This window comes from Protopterus annectens, chromosome 15.part0 (assembly GCF_019279795.1).
Source record: "Protopterus annectens isolate FY-2018-M chromosome 15.part0, PAN1.0, whole genome shotgun sequence".
Taxonomy (NCBI): Eukaryota; Metazoa; Chordata; order Ceratodontiformes; family Protopteridae; genus Protopterus; species Protopterus annectens.
This window is the reverse complement of record NC_056749.1, coordinates 856,956,404-856,978,004: the sequence shown is the minus strand read 5'-3', so window position 1 is coordinate 856,978,004 and position 21,601 is coordinate 856,956,404.

Sequence of the window (21,601 nt, the reverse complement as noted above, 5' to 3'; positions counted from 1 at the left end):
ATATCCACAGCTCCAGGCTAGTTGCACAGCATAATGCATCCGAGATTATCTAAGTGCTACTAACTCTGGGCAAGATCGCAATCCAAATTGTAGCTTGTTACAGACCCCCCACCATGCTCCAGGATTCCCACTCCTCATTTCTTGATACACTGGAAAGTATTAGGGTACAACCCAACACACTAATAATGGGCAATTTCAACTACCCCACCATTAACTGGGAAAACTACTCATTTACCAACACTTTTTCTTAACGTTTTCTGGAATTCATAAATTCCAATGCCTTGGATCAACTTGTTCACACCCCCACCAGGGACAGCAATATCCTAGACCTGGTCATTATCAACATGGGCAACTGGTGTTCCACACCAGAGGTCAATTTCTTGTTGCTCATATCCGACCACAAGGTAATTACCATAGACATCTACATCCCATCCCCACCCCCCATTAGGAAAACCACTGTAAAAAACTTCTCCAAAGACAACTTCACACTTCTTAAGACAGAAGTGGCAAACTTCATGACACCCATGCAGATGGACAATAGAGCTACGACTGCTGAATCCTACACAAATGCACTTTATAAGCACTTACGCGAGTGCATGAATCATGCTATCCCAAACAGAACCAAGATGCTATCCTCCAAAAAAAGGAAGCCAATCTGGTGGTCCCCTGCCATAAACAAACTCTACAACAGAAGAAAGAAACTGCTGCAAAAAAGAGTAAAATCCCATGACTGGAGGAACTCCCTAGTCAGCCTCAGTAAGAAGCTAAGGTCCCTCATAAACTGCTCCAAAGCTAGTTATGAAAACAAAATCACCACTGATTCTAAAGACAACCACAAAGCATTCTAAAGCTGTGTCAAGAATCTCAATGGCATCACTCAGACCTGCTTTGAGTTACAGCACAATGGCACTAAATATACAGAACCAAACGATATTGCCAACATCCTGGCAGATAGGTTCAGTGCTAACTTTACCCCCCCACTCACCCCATAAAGGGCCCATCTCTATACCGGAAGAATGAAAAGTTCCTGTAATTATGGCTGCACAGGTAAAAAACACACTCTCCAAAGCCAAGAACACAGCCTCCGTGGGACCTGACAACATCCCAGGCTGCATTCTACATGAACTACAGAATGAACTGGCACCCCACCTAAGCACCATGTTCAATCATAGCCTCACCTTAGGCTTTGTGCCCACTGAATGGTGCACAGTAATGGTTATTCCACTCCACAAAGGGGGGCCACCACGGACCCCGGGAACTACTGCTCCATTAGCCTAATGAGCCTGGTCTGCAAGGCCAAGGATCGTATCATCATGGAACTTATAAACAAAGACATTGGTAATCTCCAAACTCTGGACCCCAGCCAGTTTGGGTTTGTAAAAGGCAGATCATGTCTCCTGATCCTGATAGACTTCTTTGAAGTAGTCACCAAAGCCGTAGACAAGGGTAAGATGGTTCACACAGCCTACCTAGATCTCACCAAGGCTTTTGACACCATCTCCCACTCTGGAATTATAGATAAGCTCACTAAACTAGGTATAAATCCCTATGTCAGAAGATCGGTTGACAACTGGCTCATTGACAGAACACACACATTGTGAAAGTAGCAGACTCCAAATCTGATTTCAGACCAGTGACAAGTGGAGTACCGCAGGGTTCAGTCCTGGGTCCTCTCCTGTTTGGTATCTACTTTTCTGAAGTACAAGCTAACACAGAAGGTCTTTGGCTAATGAAGTTCGCAATGACTGCAAACTAGGAGCCATAATCAAAACCCCTAATGATGTGGACATCCTACAAAAGGGCCTCACTGAGATAGATGCTTGATGTCAAAGCCATGGCCTCAAGCTCAAAGCCAAAAAGTGCATAGTCATCCCCTTTGGTAAAAACTCTGTACCCATGAGCTACCACATAGGTGGGAGTCTACTTAACACCAAAAGTGTGATAAGAGACCTTGGGATACAGGTGGACAGTAGTCTCTCCTTTGACAATCACATCACCACAGTAGTCAGGAAATCCCTCTACTTGGCACACCTAATCACAAAAGGTTTCTCATCCAGGAAAAAAGAAATCCCTTGTTCCCCTCTACGCATCACTCATTAGACCCATTATAGAGTACAATGCCCCTTTTGGTATGTACCTCACTAGACATCTACAACAACTGGAAAGACCGCAGAAATACCTCACAAAGAGGATTACCTGCCTCAAACAGATGCCCTACGCAGACCATCTCAAAAAACTCCAGCTTTACTCCATCGCATATTGCCTAGTCAGAGGTGATCTCTGCCTAACATACAAAGCTATGTCAAACCCAGAGCTGTTGGACATGCTCCACTTAAAGAAATCCCAATCCATCTGAGCTACACTCTCTAGGGACCTAAACCTTGTCACCACAATAAACAGAACATGCTGGAGGGATAGATTCCTGTCCCAGAGACTTCCCATACTCTGGAACAAACTACCTATCTATATCAAAGTTCCTCATTAACACTCTTCAAGAAAAATGTTGATGATTGGATGGAAAACAGGAAATTCACCCCGGGGATCACCTCTGTGGCTCTGCTCAACAGGGGCACAGGAAAATAATGTTCTTTGGTGGCAAAAGCCAGGGTACCTTTTTGGCTAGGCCTATATAGGCCTTAGGACAAAAGCCTAGTGCCTACCTATAAACCTATGAATCATGAAACCTGTTGCATAATGAGCTTAGGTGCTGAATTTCTAGAAGACTCTCTACTATACATTAACTTACTGTTAGTATTTGCTCCTGGTTCAGTTTCCTCTTAAATTAGACATAAAATAAGACAAGCAGTGCACATTTCCTTTCTGAGCTGAAGTGTCCGCTGCCACACAGGGTACTGCCATTTTGTTTCTGCACTTACACCTATTGCCACAAGAATGTTGAACTAAGACTTGGCTATTTTTCAGTTCATTGCTATAAATTTCACTGTCACAACAATAAAATAGTTTGCAAACCCTGTACTAGAACCTATGACTATCTGTACTCCAGCCCTGCTCTTGCACCTGCTGCCACATGACTAGTTACATGATATTTCCATAATTTCCTACTCATTCTTAAGTTCTCTGTATTAACTACCATGCAATGCCACTTAGCATGTTTGCTCACTGCCCAACAGAATTAATTGAATGTTTCTGTTTTCAGTTATTGGCTGCTTGAGTTCTGCCTGTAGGTGTTGGGGAACCTTGCTCTCCCCTGCACAACACCACACAATGCCACTAAGTGACGTTGCGCAAAGGAAAGCAAACATTGCAACAATGTATTGTTTTTGATATTTGTCCTATTACAGACACCCTGTCTGCATGTGTCTGCTTTCTGGGTGTGCCACTAATCCAGGTTTGTGTACTGCTAAGCTTCATACAAATGAGATAAGACAGCGCAACATGACATTCATTTTTCTATGTTTCCCTTGTTTGCACTAAGCCACGTACAGCACAAACACTGGCTAAAAAATAAAATAAATAAATTAATTAATTAAATAAAAAAAAGGAAACTGAGGAAAAGCAATATATAACACTACAAAATCTTAGTACACAAGAAATATTTATACATAAGTCTGGATTTCAACTCTCACTGCAATGAACCTTTGGAACACATAATGGGTGCCTTATCCCTATTTGCCAGACAAACACCTTTGCAGCAGGGGACTGAAATAATTCTGCATACAACCAGCTGCAATATTATCTACAGTACTATGAAGCCATATAACAGTCATTTGTCCATGTATTAATTTTGGGTGTAGTGCACTGAGTGATCACACAACCATTTATGAGTATTGCTTGCAAATATGTAGCTCTGTCTTACATCTCTGTGTGTGTTGTTCATTCTTGTCTTATATGACCAGTAATCTCAGACATGCAGACTGTAAGTCATTCTATATCATTGTCCTTAAAAATGTGTGAGTATTTTAAATGGAAATAATATACTATAGTTACCAAAAATGAAGGGGAGGTTGGATGTTAATGAACAGAACCCCACTGTCCACTGTACTAGCAGTTATATTCAGCACATCCTTGCAACTAACCATTGTACCCAATTGCTTCAAAAACATGACAACCATTCCCTCACCCAAGAAATTCCAACTGACAAGCCTAATAATTACTGGCTAATTGATCTTACATCAACAGTAATGCATAGTTTTGAGTGGTTGATCAAGAACCATATCTCTTCAAGCCTACCTGCAACACTGGATACATTACAGTTTGCTTATGGATCTTACCACTGCACAGCTGAGGCGATAGCTATAGCACTTTATGAATCCTTGACACATCCATAGAACAATAATTGCTATGTCAGAATGCTATTCATCAATTTTAATTCCACCTTTAACACTGTCATCCCCCATAATCTAATACTGAAGCTGATCCAGCAGGGCATCATCACCCCCCAAGTAACTGGATACTGGACTTTCTCATCAACAGACCCCAAAAGGTATGTATGGGAAATAGTTCAATCAGTATTACATTGTGTACAGGTGTCCCTCAGGGCTGCATCCTCAGTCCTCTGCTGTTCACCTTGTTGACACACAGCTGCATGGCCAAGCATGAATCCAACAAAATCATCAAGTTCATGGATGATACCACTGTCATACGTCTTGTAAAAATGGTGAGAAAACACCCTACAGGGATAAAGGGGAGCATCTGATAGGTTGGTGCAACAGCAACAATCTGGCCTTAAATGTAAGCAAGACCAAAGAATTAATAATGGACTTCAGGAGGACTCAGGAGATACATCAACCTCTGGAAGTTAAGGGGGTGGTAGTGGAAAGAGTCAAAAACACCAAGTTTCTGGGGTGCACATCTCAGATGACCTATCCTGGTCAACTCAAATATGCCACACAGTGAAGAAGGCACAACAATATCTGCAATTCCTACAGAAACTGAAGAAGACAAACCTGTCTCAATCCATCCTCAAAGCCTTCTACAGGGGGGCCATCAAGAGCATCCTGTCAAATAACATCATAGTTTGGTATAGTAACTGCAAAACATCTGACTACAAGGCTCTCCTTAGGGTAGGGAGGACAGCAGAAAAAATCATTGGTTCCTTGTTCCCATCCAAGGATGATCTGCATGAGACTTGGTGTGTGGGAAGGGCTAGGAAGATAATCAGTGATGCTACTCACCCTGCCCATGGCATGTACTTTTGCCTTTCCTTGGGCAGGCAGTATTGCAGATTACACTGCAAAAGATCTAGCCTGAACTGCAGCTTCTTCCATCTATCCATAAGGCTACTGAACTTGGATGCCAGGCATGGCAGCAAATAATTATATCAATCTGCCACTTGCTATGAAGTATCAGCTATAGTAATCACTTTTGTAAATTGCTTCAATAACTGGTACAGTTACCCTGATCTCTTATGCTATTACTTCCTGAATGTGCAATAGTCAGGAGTGAGTCACCACTCCATACATGTGCAATATGAACATCACAATACCTACTACAGTAATATTGTATAATGTCTTCCTGTCCAACTGAGGTAATGTATTGTGTTGTTAATATTTTAATTATTACTGTATGTGTATTAGTCTTACTGTCATTCAAACTATGTGTTCATTGTTGTGTCTTGCACGGGGACCAAAGCAATGTAATTGTGTTCAGCTTGCACTGCTGTGTATATCTGATCAACAATAACATTCACTTTGACTTTGAATTGTGTGCTGCTTACATACATTTCCAACCTTGACAAAGTGGGTCTACATCACAAAACCGAACATTTAAGTTGTTGAATACCTAAACATCAGCACCTAAACAACAAAAGCTGAAAACCACGAAAGACCGCTTCTGCAAATTTTTTCACAGGGAAATAATTTGCTTGGACATTATCGTGAATTTGCCCTTTTCCCCAATGTAGAGCGATCTTGTAGTTGGTACATTTAGTAAGGGGGTGGGTGAGGGGGGCAAAGCCCCCCACTTGATTAGGGTCTGAAAGTTTGTTTTCTTGGCCGCCAGCCAAACGAATATTTCCCCTATGAAAAAATTTGCGGAAGTGGCCGTTTGTGGTTTTTAGCTTTAACTGTTAGGTGTCGATGTTTAGGTGTTCAACAACCTAAACGTTCGATTTTGTAATATAGACCCAACAAAGTTACTTCTAACACTTTGTATGTCTAACCTAACATGCCCACTGAATGTAAGGCAATCTGCCTTGCTGTTGTGTTTTCCTTTTCCCTACCTGTAATAAGTCACAGTTGCAATCCATTAAAAACAACCACAGAGGGAGTGCCTGCACTGTGTTTACATCTGTTACACAGAGCCAGGTATTTGGGATTCAGCAGTTCTAATGAATTTACACCTCATTTGCATCTTCACCATGCTGACAACCCTGAATCTACACCATAAAAAAGAAACCATGTAGCTAGGGAACCTGAAGGTGAGGAGACTTGTTTATGTAGAGAACCCAGAGAAGAGGCTATTACTTTGGGATATATCTGTACAGAAGATTACTGAACATGAGAATGTATGCTTGCATTTTTCAACTACATACTGGATATTTTGAAATGTCATTAAGAAAAATCTGTTCAGAATTATATACATATATTGATTAGCAAATGCTATACTTTTATCTGTCTGCATTAGTTAGAAGTGTACTGATGGCATGGGCATGTTTGTCAGGGATTTTCAGATATGCATGATTGGCAATACGTTAAAATGGAATGTTCTGTGTTAAATCTGTAGACATATTTCAGGAACATTTCATTTGATAGCACTTTACATGTTTCAGTGATGGGATGGTTTGTTAGCAAAATGTGTCATCTGCCTGTTCTTATGGGGTGGGGGAGCAAAGCTGCATTTCTGTTATGGCACACAAACAAGGATATGTTGCTGTTGTTCTCCATTTCTTTAAATCCAACCTGTTATTCATATTTCAAATCTCTGCACTGTTTTGTGTTTCTCCAGTGGGTAATACTTTTCTGTTTTATGTGGGAACAGTTATTTGGTGGTTATGTGATACTTATGTGTATTATCCTTTTGTCTTTCAGGACACCTAGGACTATGGCACCCAGGTGTCTCAATTGGTGCTACTATTTCAGGGACAGCAAGTATCCTGAGAGGAGCTTCCTGTTAGGCTTTTGTATCTCAATTGTTAAATACCGTTGTATAGTAAAATATTTACATCAGTATGTTAGTTCTGTTTAACAAGAAATTGGTTAGGGGGATTGAAGATTGCTACAGTTAACAACATATTCTGATTGATTACACATGGGGCTTAGGATAGGCTTGTCATCCAACTTCTTGTTGAAAGTATAGTTAATGGACATATAAAGGGCAATAGGTTTTACCCCTTTTGTTACCATTAATTGTGATGATGTTGTCCTTACCTTTTGCTTAACTTCTTCCAGGACCATCCAGCCAAGGGAGCGTACCATCATCTGCACATGGTAACCCAAACATTTTTATGTCAGTACTGATGAGCAGTTCAAAGAAATATTTTAGTGTGTGATGTTGATGCCAGGACTGTTGTATGTATTGCTGTACTGTCTATAATAATGGCACCACTGTTAGTTTGTTAACATATATTGAACTATAGTAGCGCAGGTATGATTTTTTCCTGTGTTTGTTACTTATTATCACAAGTGATCCTGACAGTGGAAGTGTGGGACTTCAACCACCTGATGTCAGAGTATTAGCTGACTCTGATGATGATAAGGATGGCCAAACAGAGTCACAATCAGGGGTGCAGAGGTTGAATCTGACACAGAGGTTGGCATACAGCCATCCCCTGAAATTCCATTGGACACAGCCAGTAGGCCTATGCCTACCCATTCCAGTGAGCCAGTAGATATTGGACAATCGATCAGGTAAGTGTGGTTACTGTGGCTTTGGCACCTGTTGACTCTGGCCATGTGGATGAGGTGCTATGTAGGAGTATTGTTAGGGGTGCTTGGAAGAGGTTTGCTGTCCATACTCCACCGGAATCAGGTGTCCCTTCCCATGCCACACAACATACATTTAGAGCCATCATGGAGACACAGGCTCATTCCCATAGGTCCTCCAGAGAAATGCTAAGGGTTGTAGATGTGGTACAGGCTGACATGAGTGACTGGCCCCACTGTGTTGCTGATTCAATGGATCGGATGAATAACACATTGGAATAGGCAGTGTCTATGATGGAATGTCTGCTGGGAGTGGATGGTACCCTCGAGGTCATAGGTCAGCCACATCATCTGCTGTTAGCCAATATGGCTATGTCTGCTCACACTTCCATAGTGACAGTACCTCCACTTCTCCTTCAGTGGTTGAGCTGTCCACACCCTGGTGTGTCAAGCCATGAGATCATGGTCCTGGGCTTACTCAAGATGGTAGCTCATCCAGCAGATATCAGTCACATTCAGATAGCAACAGTGCATCTGACATTGGGCATGGACATGCCAGTGCAACTCTTGGCAGAGACAGTTCTCATGGTTGGGTAAGACAATGATGAGCTGCCACTGTGAGCGATGCATGGCTCACACCTGTCCGAAATACAAAGATGTAAAGCTAGCACAGAGCTTGGCTGTGTTCATGCAGACACTCATCAATTTCACCAGGAGGACCCATACAGACACACGCACACACACACAGACACACACAGACACACACAGACACACAGACACACAGACACACGCACACACACACACACACACACACACACACACACACACACACACACACACACACACACACACACACACAACAGTTACATCGTTCAGCTGTGAAGCTTAAAATTCATTTTGTCTCACTGGTCATTTGTTACTTTATCTGAATGGTTGCCTGCTTTTCTTACTCATGCACACACTCACCAACCTTCTGTGTCAGCCTAGGCTTCATGCCCCCCCCCCCCACAACACCCTGTGTTGATAACTGTGCCATATCCCTGTTTTCATCTTTTGGATTCAGGGAAACATAAGCTTTGTGTCTGATGCTCAGGGTACAGTTCACTTAGTGCTTAGTGTATCTGCATTTGTGATGTTGAATTGGTAATTGTACATTTGACTTATATTGGTCTTAGAAAGTTAAACAATTGATACCATCAAACTTTTTTCCATCATTATTGTTGAGGGTTGTGAAATCTTAAACTGAAATGTGCATCATTACTTTCTAACTTCTCTCTTTAATGATTTTCCAGTAGAAATGTATGGTGTTCTGCTGAGGGCATGCAGTGACCATCACTACTTTTTAGAGATATGACTGTGTGAATCTTTGTTGCCTGAGGACTACTACTTAATAGTGGACACATATAAGTCAAATACGTCTCTGCTGACTTATGTTAAAGGTCATTCCTGTACAAATTACCCACCTTTTATTTGCTTACACTAGGATATGGCAGTCATTCATATTATTACACAATACACTCCAAATTCAGCACTTACCTTGTAAATCCAACACCTGCAGCAGTTTTAGTTCAGGGTTGACTCTGTCTGATGTTAAGCAGCACACAGCCATTACATGGGTAGGTAAATGCTGTGAGTGTTGCCTGGTATCAGTGTTACTATATGCATGTGTGTAGGAGGAAGGTTTTACACCATTAGGTGTTGTGTGAGTGTGCTATGTGTTGTCTCTTAGCCAATGTGAGGGCATATTGAGCATGCCTATGTCTGCCTACACCCCAAACAGCTGCTGCTTCCCCCTCTGACTCCACACCTATGTGTGTCTGTGGTGACCTTACCATTGGTGGTGGGATGTGTGCCCCTTCCCCGATCCTGCTGAAGCTGTTTTCTCAGGATAATGTTTTGTAGCCTGGAGCATACTATAAATATTTCAGTACATGTATGCGGATTGTACTGCAGAGATCACTCAGATATATCTAGGAACCAGAACCCTGAGTTAATCAGCCCAAACACACACTGTATGATATTTCAGGTTTGAGCATGTGCCTCTTTATGGCATTCTTCAGCAGGTGTGTGTAGATTTCTGATGGGTGTCATCAGCCACAGTTCCAGTGCATAGCCTGCCTCCCCAAGTAAATAACCCTCTGGGATTTCCCCCTTGTGAACATCTGTTACAGTTATGAAAAACTATAAATCTGGTAAAGAATTTATTACATAAGGGCAATGCCTGCCATTGAGGCAGGTATATATGTGCCTTTGTGACTCTGAGATTTAACTCTGAACACTAGCAATGCGAGATTACCCCTACATAAAAGTCAGAGACGTACCACAAACTAAAAGACAGATATTATTTACTACACATTTCACTTGTTTAAAGTTTGAAGCGAGTTGATTGGTAGGACAAGGAGGCCTGCCCCTTTGTAATGGACATGATTTGTTTACCTGTACCAAAAGCAGAACCTACATGATTGGTGGAATGAATGTCCTTACTCTTCCATTAAAGGTGCGATTGGTTAGAAGCAGGAGCACACAATGAATTAAAAGATTGTCGTGTTTTAGCATGGGTTTCATTTGTATTAAGTTTAAAGTGACATGATTGGTAGAATGAGGAGGCTTTTCCTCTTACAATGAACATGATTGGTTGTCTTACGTAGGTATTGCCTGTGTCCCTTTTATTTGGTGGAAACTGCAACCGAAGTCACTATGCAAAAGCTGAAAATATTTATGATTGGCTTGTTGTAAGGTGTTTTCTGAATTTTGAAATGTATTGGACATATGTCTTTTAAAAATTGAGAAATAACAGTCCCAGTTACACGATCTGAAGAAGGCAAGTTGTAGAAAACACTTACTGGATTTTAGAGGACTGTATCTTACTATTTTCAATACGTTCCTAGTTTTTAATTTGGATAAATAGTATATCGTTTTTATTCAACTGAATTCCTGCTGTGGCAGATTACCGAAGGCTTTACTTCATTGATTCTATTTTTCCATCGGTATCCTGAACAGTATAAGAAAAGCTTTTTCTGTGATATTTGCGACTGGGCAGGCCATGGAAAATTTTATGGGTGCATATGAACAAAAGAAAAATATGTATCCATGTGCAGAATATGTGGTGCAAGCTTTTTACAGACAAACAAAAGAAACAATGATAATCCAGTTTAGAAATGAAGTTGAAGCAAAAGAACTGAAAGAATATTTGTTAATTATATGTAAAGAAGTAATGGGCACTACAAAAAACATATGATGAAAGACGACTATGGACTGGAGAATGGGAATGTGCAGTAATACTGAAAATATAAAACAATAAATTTATGCATGTACCTAGTATTATTAATGTTTGTGGTAATATGGGTGTTGTGAAATACAGGGGTAACCCAAAGACTTGTTACTTTTTAGGAAAAAAAATATCATTAATCAATGAATGTGATAAAAAATATGTTATGTTTGTGTTAAAACAGGGCATAGTGTAAAAAATGTAATTTAAAGTGCAAAACATGTGGCAATACTAGTTATTCTTGTCTAGAATATGAAATGAATGTGCAAGAAAATGAAAATGAAAATAAAGTTATACAGGAGAAAGAGATAGAAGAATGTGTTATACAAGAAAATGTACACAAAGATGTAACTGAGAAAGAGATTATACATGATGTTAAAGAAAGTTGCAAGGAAAAAGAAACAAAGAAGACAAATGAGGAAGAAGCTGATTGACACACAGTAAGAAATAAAAAGAATTAAATAGGGAAAAAGAGTTAAAGAAAGGAAAAGAAAATTCAAAATATAATGCTTAGAGAAAATAAGAAAGGAAAGGGATAAACATATTATATTAACTGCTCTTAAAAGCTGAACATATTAGCTTTAAATATGAACAGTATGAAAAATCTTAATAGAAGAATAGGTATATTCCAATGGTGTGCTGCAGTAGATGCACGTGTTATTGTTTTAAAAGATATCAGATTATTGACAGAGGAAGAAAGAACACAAACTAAAAAACTTTGGAATGGTGCGATAGTTTGGAACACAGGGAAAGAAATGTGCTCAGGCACATGTATATTATGTCAAAATGCATTAAAATAGATGTAACTTTAGTGGAACTAGGACGAATTATGGTAATAGATTTGAGATGGAAAAAATGTGTATAGAATTATAGCTTTATATGCATATGTAACAAAAAAGAGAGAGAGAAATGATGTTTGAAAATATTCTTGAATATATTTGTGTAAATATGAACATTGTAGTGGTTTGTGATTTTAATTGTAATTTAAGAAAAAAATAAGAGCATTTAAAATTGTTAAATAAATTATGAGAAGTGGAAGGTTAAGTGCATGGAAGAATAACCACTGGACCTATAAAAGGAATGAAATTAGGACAGAAATTGATTAGTTTTTAATATCTGATAGTTTAAAAGTTAAAAAAGGAATAAAGTATGCTGGATTTCCAGATCATGTTGCTATATGGGTTAAAGTACAGGAAAATTAAGACTATATAAGAACAGGAAAAGGAATAAAGATAATTAATTAAAAGTGATTAGATTTAGAAGAGAAAAATAACTTATGGAATTATGGAAAAACATGAATATGAGAGAGTTTTATAAGAATTGAATTGTTTGGTGGCTTCATTTTAAAGAGAAATATATAAAAAAATGTTTTTAGAATGTATAAGGAAGAAAAGAAGAAAAGAAAAAAGAGATATAAAATATTAAGTCAATCAACATTCAGAGACTTATTAGAGAATAAAAATTACTTTTATGAAAATGAAAGAAATATATAAAATTAATCAAATTAGAATTAACAACTTGCTATATAAACAAAAATATTGTTTACAATGAAAGAGAAGAGGTAACACCATATTTGAGTAAAATAATAAAAGAAGGAAAATTAATAAGATAATTAAAAATAAGGAAGGTAAGCAAACAAGACAAGAAGGAATATATAAAATAAATAATATGTATTGGATTATTTGTTAAAAGAGAAGAAAACATAGAACAAATTTATAAAGTTGAAAAATAAAATAAAGATAATGATTATTTAAAACAAAAAAAAAATAACTATGAAAGAATTGAATTACATTCTAAAATATATTAACATGAATTCTGCAACAGGACAGGATGGAACTGAATATGGTATATATAAAGAAATGTAGGAGTGGCAAAAAATAATTTGTATAAAAGTTATGAATGAATGGTTAGAAATTGGAATTAAAGTGAAAGAGATATTTACAGGAGTTATAAAATTTATATTTAAAAAAGGAAATAAAGAGATAAAAAATCGGAGACCTATAACATTGAATAATATGGATTATAATGTTTTTATAAAATAATAATAAAAAGATTACAAAACAATGGATAGAATATATGAGCAAATGCATTCAGAAGTAAAGGAAAATGAAGTCAAGAGTTATGGATAAGAAGAAAAATAATTGATATCATAAATAAAAATGTAGAAACAGAGGTTATGATAGGGGATATAAGTAAAGCCTGTGATAATATTAAATATGAATCATTCTGGGGAATTTTGCAGGCATATAATGTAAGCAAAAATATTGCAAGCAATAAAATCTGTTTATGAAAGGAATTATATGAAACTAAAAGTAAATGGATGGATTGGGGAAGAAATAAAAATAGAATGTGAAATAAAGCAGGGCTGCCCAGCCAGTAATGTAATTTTCTCATTAGTTATGAATGTAATAGTGAAGAAAATTAATAAAATGTCAAGTAGTTGTGGATACAAAATGATGAAGGAAGTAGAATTGCCAATAATGTATAATTATGAGACAATATTGTATTAATTGTTAAAAATAAAGTATAAGTAGAAGAAGTAAATGAAAAATTAATTATCAATTTAAAAAATGGTTTAAGTATAAATAAAGAGAAAAGTAAAGGATTTGGTTTTGAAGGTATGATAGGAGATACTGAGTTTAATGAAAAATATATAGCTTTATTAGGAATAATAGTTGGAAAAATGAATGCAGACGACAGCAATGATATAATGTACTCGAAGAAAAGGATATAACTATTTTTTTTTTAAATCAAAGATTTTCATATAAATAAGCACACTTATTGAACCCCATGGTAATAGGAAAATGCTTATGTTGCTAACATCTATATGATTCCTTCTTCTTCTTCTTTCGGCTGCTCCCGTTAGGGGTCGCCATACTAGATCAACTGTTTCCATTTCTTCCTGTCCTCTGCATCTTGCTATGTCACACCAACCACCTGCATGTCCTCTCTCACTACATCCATAAACCTTATCTTAGGCCTTCCTCTTTTCCTGTTACCTGGCAGCTTCATCCTTAGCATCTTTTTCCCAATATACTCTGCATCCCTCCTCAGCACATGTCCAAACCAACGTAATCTTGCCTCTCTGGCTTTGTCTCCAAACTTTCCAACCTGGGCTGACCCTCTAATATACTTATTCCTAATCCTGTCCATCCTCATCACACCCAGTGCAAATCCTAAAATCTTGAACTCTGCCACGTCAAGCTCTGACTCCTGCCTTTTTGTCAATGCCACTGTCTCCAACCCATATAACATAGCTGGTCTCACTACCCTCTTGTAGACCTTCCCTTTCACTCTTACTGGTACTCATCTGTCACAAATCACTCCTGACACTCTTCTCGACCCACTCCATCCTGCCTGCACTCTCTTCTTTACCTCTCTTCTACACTCACCATTACTCTGAACTGTTGATCCCAAGTACTTAAACTCATTCACCTTCACCACCTCTACTCCCTGCATCCTCACCATTCCTCTGTCCTCTCTCTCATTCACACACATATATTCTGTCTTAGTCCTGCTGACCTTCATTCCTCTTCTCTCTAGAGCATATCTCCACCTCTCCAGGGTCCCCTCCACCTGTTCCATATTCTCACTACAGATCACAATGTCATCTGCAAATATCATAGTCCACGGGGACTCCTGTCTGATCTCATCTGTCAACCTGTCCATCACCATTGCAAATAAGAAAGGGCTCAGAGCTGATCCTTGATGTAATCCCTACGCCACCTTAAACGCATCTGTCACTCCCACCACAGACCTCACCACTGTCACACTACCCTCGTACATATCCTGTACCACTCTTACATACTTCTCTGACACTCCCGACTTCCTCATACAATACCACAACTCCTCTCTAGGCACCCTGTCATATGCTTTCTCTAAATCTACAAAGACACAATGCAACTCCTTCTGACCTTCTCTGTACTTCTCCATCAACACTCTTAGAGCAAACATCACATCTGTAGTGCTCTTTCCTGGCATGAAACCATACTGCTGATCACTAATCACCTCCCTTCTTAACCTAGCTTCCACTACTCTTTCCCATAACTTCATGCTGTGACTGATCAGTTTAATCCCTCTGTAGTTACTACAGCTCTGCACATCACCCTTATTCTTAAAAATTGTTACCAAAAGACTTTTTCTCCATTCCTCAGGCATCCTCTCACTTTCCAAGATTTCATTAAACAATCTAGTTAAAAACTCCACTGCCATTTCACCAAAACACCTCCATGTTTCCACAGGTATGTCATCGGGACCAACAGCCTTTCCGTTCTTCATCCTCTTCATAGCTATCCTTACTTCCTCCTTGCTAATCCACTGCACTTCATGATTCACTATCCGCACATCATCCAACCTTCTCTCCCTCAAATTCTCTTCATTCATCAACCCCTCAAATTACTCTTTCCATCTGCTCAACACACTCTCCTTGCTTGTGAGTACATTTCCCTCATTATCCTTTATCACCCTTACCTGCTGCACATCTTTACTAGCTCGGTCCCTCTGTCTAGCTAATCTGTACAGGTCCTTTTCTCCCTCCTCAGTGTCCAACCTTTTATACAACTCTTCATACGCCTTATCCTTAGCCTTCACCACCTCTCTCTTTGCCATGCACCTCATCTCCTTATACTCTTGTCTACTTTCTTCATCTCTTTGACAATCCCACTTCTTCTTCACCAAGCTCTTTCTCTGTATACTCTCCTGTACTTCTTCATTCCACCACCAGGTCTCCCCGTCCTCCTTCCTCTTTCCAGATCGAAATGATTCCTATTAGGTATGAAAAGAAACTAAGGGAAATTCTATTTTCTTTTATATGGGGGTCTAGACTGAATCCAGTCAAGAGAGGGATTCTATATATGAAAGAAGAGCAAGGAGGCTTGGGATTAATAAACCCAATAGTACATGCAGTATCTTTAATTTTATATAAAGCATTACAAGGAATTATGAAGGAAAATAAAAACCTGATAGAAATGATGCTATATTACGAATAGAAAGAATTGTGGGAAGAATGGAAGTTAAACAAGAAATAAAAGCATTGTGAATGAAAAATTGAAAGAATACCAAAATAAAATTGTGTTATGGAAAATAAAAAAGAATGAATGTGAGAAAAATAGAAAGGGATTGTACCTAAATATTATGAAAGCATGTTATTGCATTGATCTATGGAAAGATTTAGAAATAGACAAGAAAAAAGCCATAATGATGAGATATAATAACTATACAAATATTAAAGAGTGCAATGATTTTTTATGGAGATTGTCTCTATTAGAAAATTGTCGCTTAAGGCAAATATGCCATATAAGAAAAAGCAAGATAGAATATGTAATAAATGAGAGTATGAGACTACTGAGGATGTGTTTTTGAAATGTGAAGGAGTTAATTTGTGGTAGAAATATGTAAACATAATAAAGTTTGTTAAAATTTGAGCAAATAAATATTGACATAATGTAATTTAGTTATTATGGTGCATGAAAACAGGAAGAAGTGAAGAAAATGGACAGAGTAATATTTTATGTTTCATAGACTATATGGAACGAGAGACTAACTGAAATTAAATACAGTGGAGAATGGACTTTGTCAAAGATTCTGGAAAAATAATGTTTTGGCTGTGGATAATAAAAGTGGGGGAATGCTTAAATTGAAGTTTATAATGTATGGAGGTTTGTAAATAGATGTAAATAATGAAAATATATAAATATGTAAATAATATGTAATGTCTCTATATATATATATATATATATATAACATATATATCAACAAAAAATACTCTTTGGACAGTTGGCACTGGACAGCTGTGACTGTGGTTCCAAGAACTCCAAGATGGAGAAGAGTTTGGTGGTGTTTGAGAGGCAGTAAATGAAAAGCTAATGGAAGGAGGAAAAGGAGAAAAAATGGTTATAATGGAATTAGAAGTTGGTGGGTAAGTAACACAAATACTAATTTATTTCGTATATCAAGAAGAACCAAATGATGAAGATGAAGTGAGATGGAGAGATATTGTATAACAGGTACAGCAAGAAAAAACTCCATAGCCAGTGCTTGCAGAGTCAGACAGGATTTACAGATGTGGAAAGAAAAAAGTGTGGGGGTATGCCCTGCTGGAGGAGTAGCCAGTTTTAATGATATATCCCTGCAACAATGATGTTTAGTGGGAAGAGGAATAACATATGCTGAAACTGCAAGCCAAGGAAGAATGGAAGGAAATACAGAGGGAGAAGGAGAGAGAGAGGTTGACAGTATTTCAACAACTACAAAGAAGATGAATTGTGTTAAGAATTCAGAATGCAAGCATTGACAGTGTTAACAGGTATGCCATTATCAACAGCATTATTTTTCCATGATGTCTGTGAGTTGTCATTTGAAAGCTTGAATTTGTTGAAGAGATTTATAGTGAAGTAAGAGATAATGTACACGATAGTACCAGCGAGACTACCTGTTTCAGCATTTGAGATTGCAGTTAAAGAAAAAAAATAAGTGTACACTTTAGAACTTCAGACATGGATGTAAATGAATTAAAGCATTTTTGTGATGTATTTAGTAAAAGTACAGAACATTAAAATGATGAAAGAAATGTTTGGACTGCAGAAAGGGAATTGGGGTGACAATATGTATAACTGAAGGAAAAGTTTAACATCTTTCAGATGCAGTTATTTTTAGTGGAAAGAGAAAATTTGCTCAGTACTTGTTTTGTGTGAGGGGGAGGAAGGCATCTAGTACAAGACTGTGATGAAACAAGATGTGGAGAGCAGGAGGAGAGAGTGTACCTTTCAACTGTACGGATTTTTTCAGAATATCCAGATTTTTGCCTCATATTTTTGGTCTGTTTTTGATAAAATCGTGGGTTTTTTGGCAAATCACTACCAAATCATTAAAGATTCAAGTCAGAGTATAATGACAATTTACATTTCAGACTTCATATCTTTCAAAAAATTAATGCTAAAGTAAAACCTGTTATTCTATTAACCTTTGCCCCCCCCCCCCCACACACACACACACACATTATTTATGGCTTTGTCTGGATTTCTTTTTTCTAAGAGGTTGAGAGGTATGGGAAAGAAGACATACCACTAAAACATGTAAATCAATGTGCAGGACATATGAGGAGTTTGGACATTTGCAATGTGATTGTCTTCTATGCGGAAATAAAACAGAAATACATGATGAAGTTTCTGGAAACACGCAAACAGAGGAAACATTGGTAAAGAAAACTATGAAGAAGAATGTGCTACAGGATAAGGAAATAAGGACCAAAATATACATAACAGTAGGAGTGAAGAATTAAATAAATAATGAAAATATTTAAGGGAAGTGCTTTTCACGTACAAAAATAAACAGATATACACCTTTAATGAGTGAAGAAGAGGATGGTGATTTAAAAACAGGAGATGAACAAGAACAAATGGATAAACAAGTCAATACTAGGGAGACCTGGGAGAAGGAAATGATTGCAAAAAAAATGACACAGGATGTATAGAATTGAATGTAAACAGTATTAGAAATGATATAAGGAGTTTGTTAGTGGTTGAATGGTGAAAAGCATAAGAACAGATGGTGTTTGTTGGATATCAGATATAATGAAGAAAAATGAAAAAGAGCTGAGACAGTATAGAGGAGAAGGGTAATATGATTATTAGGAAATAAGACATTCAAAAATAGAATTTTTATAACAAAAGGAGAAAGACAGATATTATATGTTAAAATATTATTACCTTTTTTAATTTCTCCAAGTCTTTTTGGTTTCTAATACCATGACGGGAATAGATCCCATTCCTAAGTCAAAGTACAATTGAAGTTCATGAAATTAGTGTTGTTTCAGTCTTTGATGTCAGCCAGTAGTGCTCTTTGCAGCACCTGCAAAGTGTCCAGTAATGACTCATCCTGCAGTTCATATGGAGTTACGTGTATTGATAGCATATCTAAATATGATTGTAAATTCTTTTTTGTAAGATCCGTTGTTCCTACTACTATTGGAACTGTCTGGGTATCTTTCTTCCACATTGCTCTCATTTCTGTCTGCAGATCCTGATATTTTATGACTTTGTGTCTCTCTCTAAGTAAGACACTGTAGTCACTAGGTATGGCAATTTCAATGATCCGTGCCACTCTTGTCTTCTTTTCTTGGTCCACTATATCTGGTTTTCTAGCATCTATTTTTTGAACTATTGGTAATGGATGATCCCATGTAATGTAGACTTCTTCATTTTCTATGATGCTTTGTGGTTCATGTTTCCAGTGTTTTTCAGCCACGTCAATACCATAATGTTTGCACAATCCCCAGTGCAACAGTCTCGCCACATTATTATGCCTTTCAGCATGGCTGTTATGTACCTCAAAAACAGATTGTATCAATTGTTCACTGATGAATCTCAACTACATTTGTAACCATGTTTAGTATATGTCACCATATTTTAAAATTGTAATATGTTCTACAGCTGTTTTACATCTATGTCTTATTCTTGCCTTACATCTTCAGATGGACTAATGTCTATAATTTAAATGCTATGTTTTTTAACTGTATAATGTAAGTAATACTTAATGTGGAGCTTTTCTCCCCAGGCCTCCACTAAAAATGGACCTGTGTCCAGTCGGACTCTCCCAGTCAACAAATGTAAATAAATAAATAAATAAATAAATAAGTATACAGTCCTGCCATTAGTATATCGCAACCAGCAACAAGGTGTGCAACTGCTTTCAATTCGGTTTTACAAAACCTACATTTGTCTCTTTATCCCACATGGTTAATGGACTATATAAACCAACATGTACGCAGCCCACTATCTTGGGCCGCAAATATTAGCCTTTCATCTCTTGGTATGAATTCACATCTCCCTAACCTTCCTGTGTTTGTTCCTGATCAACATGAGATTGTTCCAGAAGTTTTCTATGCTTGCAACTATATTTATGCTTCTTCCACATTTGCCTTCGGATCTGATCCTTCACCTTATATTCTTTCTTTTGTTTTTTGGCACATTCAGTTGATGCCTAATTTTTAACTACTGCTGGTTTCATTTCCATTCCTTCTTGATGCTGATAAACTTCTGCTAGATTAAGCAGATAAGTCATCTTAGATTTATTCTCCTCATGTTTCAAAACTTTCACTACATTTGGGTCTTGTGAGGTCAGCAGATATGTGTGGAGTCCCACGACTGCAGATCTATACATATAATCAATTTCAAGGAAGCCCATCCCTCCGGGGAATATATAATCTTGGTATGCACTAATTTTTTTAAATCATTTGGTGAGCATGAAGCATCCTTCTTGTTTCCTGTCTAATTTATCCAGCACATTTTGGACCAAGTCAGTCACTCCAAAACTGTAAGTTGGGACAGGAAGAGCAAATTAGTTTATATCTTGGATTTTGTTCCTAGATGTCAGTGCTGTTTTCAGGATTACTTTTAGTCTTATGACGTATTCCTTACTAAGTTTTATTTACATTCATTTGTGTTTTATTGTTGATCCTTCATCAATTCTCAAATATGTATACACTCCTTCTTGCTCAAGTTCTTTTATATCACATTCTTGTCCCAAACTGATGTTTTCCCTGGCATTGCAGATTTCCTGCTTCAAAGGTTGCCTTTGCACATTTATCAATACCAAAATGACATTCTTATATCATCTGAAAACGTTTTGACAACTTGCAGTTGTGCTTTCAGTTCCTCATCTGATGAGCTATACAGTTTTAAATCATCAACAAAGAGAAAATGAAAAGTCTTTACACTTTGTCATTTTCTAGGAGCCAGATTATAGCCATGGCCTAAGCTGTTGAGTAAACAGCTTAATGGATTAAGGGCAAGGCAGAATAGTTATGGTGAGAGGGAGTGACCATGGCATATCCCCCTTTGAATTTTTATCCCTTGGATAACAATTTGTCCTTTATCATGGCTTAATTGCAAAGTGGCTTGTCACTGTTTCATGGTCACTGTAATATGGTCGATCAATGTGGGATGTATCTTACACATTTTTAAGCACTCTTTTATCCATGAATGTGGGATACTATCAAATGCTTTTTGCAATCAATCCATGCAATACTTAGATTCTTCCCCTTTTTGCAGTTCTCCACTATAACTTTATTTAACAACAAATTATTCTTTCTTCCATATGACTTTCTTTTATTGCCCTTTTGTTCTACTGCCATAATGGAGTTTTTTTCTAAATGACTATAAACTCTGTCTGCATTAATTTCCATGTATATTTATAGGTCGTCAGAAGGCAAGTTATTTGTCTATAATTTTTAGGGTAGCTTGCAGGTTCACTCTTAAGTAAGAGCAGTGTTTTTCCTGTTTTTAGCCAGGTTGGTGTATGTTCTGGGTGCTCATATACATAGTTCTTACTCATGGCTAAATCTTCATGGAAATATGTTGATACTTTTAACCACAAGTGAGGTACTGCATCTGGGCCTGGGGTTTTACAATTAGAGGCTTTTCTTAACTTTGCTTTGTTCTGTCTAGTTGTTATTTCATCCCATTTCATATCCTGTACCTTTAAACTTCTTATTTTATCTTTTACTTCTTCT